Source organism: Dioscorea cayenensis, chromosome 20, assembly GCF_009730915.1.
Source record: "Dioscorea cayenensis subsp. rotundata cultivar TDr96_F1 chromosome 20, TDr96_F1_v2_PseudoChromosome.rev07_lg8_w22 25.fasta, whole genome shotgun sequence".
Lineage (NCBI taxonomy): Eukaryota > Viridiplantae > Streptophyta > Magnoliopsida > Dioscoreales > Dioscoreaceae > Dioscorea > Dioscorea cayenensis.
Window position 1 is genome coordinate 15,298,392 of NC_052490.1, and position 5,110 is coordinate 15,303,501.

Sequence of the window (5,110 nt, forward strand, 5' to 3'; positions counted from 1 at the left end):
TGGTTAAAGCTTTCTTTAGATCGATCATCTGGATTTCCAAACCTGAAATTCCATTCTCCATGTTCGAGGCTTGTTGTTGTTGCTGGAAACCTGGTGGTTCCATGGTCTTTTGTTGATCTTGATTGTTCCAAGAAAGATTCAGGTGGCTCCTCCAACCCGGATTGTAGGTGTTGCTAAATGGATTGCCTTGGCTTCTCATTGCATTAACTATAAAATCCACTTGTTCTACTAAGGATGTACCACCAATAGAAATTTGGCAATTGGGCGAAGCATGTCCTCCCCCATACCCAATGCAACTGGTGAAGGCCGCCACTCTAGGAGAATTTAGAGTACCTAACTTCTTGGTCAGTGACTCAACTTGGGCGGCCAATGAAGTAACTGCATCGATCTTATGAAGTCCGGCTACCTTTTCTCTGTCTCTTGTGTTCCACTGATAACTGTTCGTGGCCATTTCTTCAATGAAATGTCGGGCTTCTTCAGGGCTCTTGCTTCCTAAAGTACCTACTACTACAGCATCAAGCAACTGTCTTGTGCTTTGGTTCAACCCATTATAAAAAGTATGAATGATCGTCCACTCGTGGAGCTCATGTTGAGGACATTTCCATAGGAGCTCGTTGAACAAATCCCGTATCTCAAAAAGGGACTCCAATTCTTTTTGCACAAAAGTTGATATTTTATTCCTAAGCTTCACGAATTCTCCGGGAGGGAAATATCGGCCAGGAAAACCAATTACAATTTCCTCCCAAGTAGTAATCGATGCTCTAGTTAATGAATGTAGCCATTGCTTTGCTCTTCTTTTCAAGGAAAATGGGAAGGCTCTCAACTTGATAGCATCATCCATAACACTATTAATCTTGAGCACGTCACACACTTCCAAGAAGTTCTCAATGTAATTGTTTGGATCCTCATCGGCCAAACCATTAAACTGTGCAGACTGTTGTAACATCTGAATGAAGCCTAGCTTGATCTTATAATTCTGAGCCATGATCGGTGACCGCACAATACTAGACTGTGTGCCTAAAACTGCGGGTCAGGCATAATCTGAGAGTGTCCTCTACTGCTCATTCTGTTCTGCCATACTATCTGACCATGCACCTTCTACCTCAGCTTTATTTGACTGTTATTCCACAGGTTCCTTTCCCCTTCTACGAAGTGTTCGTTCAAGTTCAGGATCCCCTTCAACCAACGTCGAAGGATTCTGATAAGTGCTTGTGCGATATGAATGCGAAGCGTTCATTCCTTATGTTGAGCATTACTTTCCTCAGGTTTTTACATTAATATGTGTGTTTTTATGTTACTTTTATGCAGGTAGGGTTGTGAGGCCGAGTATGAAGGAAATGGGCCAATGTGGATCATAATGCACCTATTTTGGAGGAGATCTTGTCCAGTTTCTGGCGCCATTGCCGGGGAGCTAGGCGTTTAAAGATGCTTTGCACTTTGTTTTCTTAGCTATTTCACCACACATTCTATTCCATATCTTCTTATTCTATCATCATTCTGATTTTCTTTTTCTTTACTTTTGGTGTAGCTCTAGGTTATGACCCGAGGGAATCCATCAATATTGATTGAAGGAGACCTTGAGCTTGAACGTACACTTAGAAGGAAAGTGAAAGAATCTGTATAAGAACAGCCTAATCCAGCTGATTTGGAACTAGAAGGATGTGACAACATGGCGGAACAGAATGAGAAACAACGGACACTATCCGATTATGCCAGACCTTCAGTATTGGGGACACAATCGAGTATTGTGCGTCCCCCAATTATAGCTCAAAATTTCGAGCTAAAGCCGGCATTCATCCATATGCTGTAGCAGTCCAAACAATTCAATGGTTTGGCCGATGAGGATCCAAACAGTCACATAGAGAGCTTCCTCGAGGTGTGTGACATGCTGAAGATAAATGGTGTGATAGATGATGCCATCAAATTGAGAGCCTTCCCATTTTCCTTAAAGGGGAAAGCAAAGCAGTGGCTACACTCATTGCCTAGGGCATCAATCACTACATGGGAGGAGATGGTAGAAGCTTTTCTAGCCTGTTATTTTCCTCCCGGAAAATCAGCCAAGCTTAGGAATGAGATCTCATCCTTTATGCAATTGGAATTGGAGTCTCTATTTCAGACATGGGAACGGTTCAAGGAACTCCTGCGCAAGTGTCCACAACACGGATTCCCGGAGTGGATGATCGTTCAAACCTTCTACAATGGTTTGAACCCTAGTACAAGGAAATTCTTGGATGCGGCGGCAGGAGATACCTTAGGTAGCAAGACCCCCGACGAGGCTCGTCAATTGATTAAGGAAATGGGCTTAAATAGCTACCAGTGGAACGCTAGAGAGAAGAAAAAGGTGGCCGGTCTCCATGAAATTGATGCGGTAACTTCATTGGCGGCCCAAGTGGAGAGTTTGAGTAAGAAGCTAGATCTTATAGCTTCGAATAGAGTTGCGGCCGTAACCAATTGCACCGGTTGTGGTGGAGGACATGCTCCCTCCGATTGCCCAATCGTCATTGGTGATGTTTCTTCAGTTGAGAATGTCGACTTTGTAGGTAATGGAATGAGACCTCAAGGGAATCCATAGAGCAACACCTACAATTCAGGTTGGAAGAATCATCCTAACTTTTCATGGAGTAATCAAGGACCATAGAAGACCATGGGCCATCGGGGTTCCAACAACAACAACAAGCCCCTCAAGTTGAAAACAGAATTTCAGGTTTGGAAACCCGAATGACAGATTTGGAGAAGCACTTGGCTAGATTTGTTCAATCAGCAAATACAAGATTTGAATCAGTCAAGGCTACACTTCGCAATCACACCGCCTCCTTGCACAACCTTGAAAATCAAGTGGGGCAGATTGCGAAATCTCTTTCCGAAAGGCCACATGGAAGTTTACCAAGCAACACGGAAACCAACCCGAGAGAACATGTGAAGGCGATCGTTTTGAGAAGCGGTCGTGAGGTTGAAGGGAGGCTTCTGAGTGAGAAGCCGAAAGAACACGCACCCGAGGTCGTAGAGGTTGACAAGGAAGCAAGCAAGGAGAAAGAGGTGGTACCCCCACCTTTCACGCCAAGAATCCCTTATCCCTCTAGATTGAAGAATGAATAACGGGATGAACAGTATAAGAAGTTCCTGAGTTTGTTCAAGCAACTCCACATCAACATTCCTTTTGTTGAGGCTTTGGCTCAAATGCCTAAGTATGCGAAGTTCCTTAAAGATCTATTGACCAACAAGAGGAAATTGGAGGAGAGTGCTTCAGTGGTGCTTGATGCTTCATGCTCGGCGGTGTTACAAAAGAACATGCCGAACAAGAAGAAAGACCCGGGAAGCTTCATTATTCCGTGTAACATCGGCAACTTAGGTGAGGAAATGGCATTGGCGGATTCGGGGGTAAGTATCAACGTCATGCCATATACTTTCTTCCAAAAGCTAGGCTTGGGTGAGCCTAGGCCTACTCGGATGACTTTACAATTGGCGGACCGAATGGTACGACATCCGAGAGGCATCATTGAAGACGTACTTGTCAAGGTGGACAAGTATATTTTTCCGGTTGACTTTGTAGTGCTAGATGTTGATGAGGATGAAGATGTACCCTTGATACTTGGGAGACTGTTCTTGCGGACTTCCAAAGCATTGATTGACATGGACGGCGGAGAGCTCACATTGAGAGTCGGAGAAGATAAGCTCACTTACCGCCTTGCTGAAGCCATGCGACATTCTCTCGATTTTGATGATACTTTGTATTTTCTAGACACTACTGATGAAATTGTTGATGAATATATACAAGAAATGTTCAACCCGGATCCGTATGAAGGTTTGTTTGACCAAGAGGAGAGCATTGAAGAAGTACTGATGCTTGGTTCGACTGGAGAGGAAACATCTACCCTGGGAATTTTGATGAAGGTGCTCTGAAAAATGAAGAGGGCTCGAAGATGCCACCGAAAACGCCCCAAGACTGTTGGAAACGTACATGAGCCAAGGGAGTTGGACGAACAATTGCTAGGTGGTCCGAAGCCCGATAGTACACCCTCTACCCTCAAGAGACTTTGCTCATCATGGTTTCAAGTTATGGGTAAGAGGGCAACCTTCATTCAGGAACCCCCGTGAGGTAAGAAAGATACGTCAAGCTTAGTGACGTTAAACAAGCGCTTCTTGGGAGGCAACCCAAGTGTTTACTGTTTTCGTACTCTTTAGTTTAGTTTGGTTGCATAAATAAATTGTTAAGTGTTGGTGTTTAAATTTTTGAGTGCTTGTGCTGTGATTTTATTAGGGGATCAACATTGTATGTTTTGTTGAGAATTGGCGAAGTTTGGTGGTTTGAGTTCTATTTTGTATTTTTATCTGGTATATTTTGCAGAATAGGGCAGGCTTTGAGTGTGTAAACATGTTCAGGCTAGTTCTGTAGAGCCTGCAGGTTTTTTCTAAGTCATCCAGAGAAAACACACTGGCGTGTGGAAATTCCACACGCCCGTGGATGTGTACTGTGAACTCTTCCAGAGAGGGCACAGCGGCATGCGGCTACCCCTGTAGACGACCATGCAACTGGCGCACGCCCGTGGGTAATTTCCACACGGGCGTGTGCCTTCCTGTAGGGTTGGGCAGATTTTCCCGAGAATACACAGAGGCGTGGACTCGCCCCTGTGGGCAACCTTGTGAACCACGCACGGCCGTGGGTAATTTCCGCACGCCCGTGCGAAACTCTGCAGGTTGCTCCCTCCATCCCGAGAACACACAAGGGCGTGCGGCCATCCCTGTGAGTTGAGGCCTGTGAATACCCACGCCCGTGGGAAATTTCCGCACGTGCGTGTGGGCGACTTGATATTTTTCTCGGATAACCAAGAAAGCCAAAGGAGTGTGCGTCTTCCCCTGTGGGTCTGGCACACGGGCATGGCTATTTTCCGCATGCCCGCGTGAGATCGTTTTAAGTCAGTGAGAGTTTTTTCTGAGAGCGCACAGGGGCGTGCATACGCCCCTGTGGAGCTTTTGAAATGAGGCACACGGGCGTGGGGAATTTCCACACGCCCGTGTGGATGCACAGAACGTCAAAAGTCGCGAGTTCTGTTTGAAAAGGGGATGATTTTTCTGCTTCTTCAAGACTCCTTTTCCCTTGAAAACACTCTCA

At 45.4% G+C, this 5,110-nt stretch overlaps 2 non-coding genes across 2 annotated transcripts; one reads left to right on the top strand and one right to left on the bottom strand.

The window, feature by feature from the left end:
• Positions 1-581: 581 nt before the first annotated feature.
• On the top strand, positions 582-688 carry LOC120252332. The gene has a single exon (XR_005533871.1). It is a non-coding gene; the product is annotated as a small nucleolar RNA R71 (small nucleolar RNA).
• A 1,371-nt stretch (positions 689-2,059) lies between these two features.
• LOC120252133 lies at positions 2,060-2,166 on the bottom strand. Its single transcript, XR_005533680.1, has one exon. It is a non-coding gene; the product is annotated as a small nucleolar RNA R71 (small nucleolar RNA).
• Between the last annotated feature and the right edge of the window lie 2,944 nt (positions 2,167-5,110).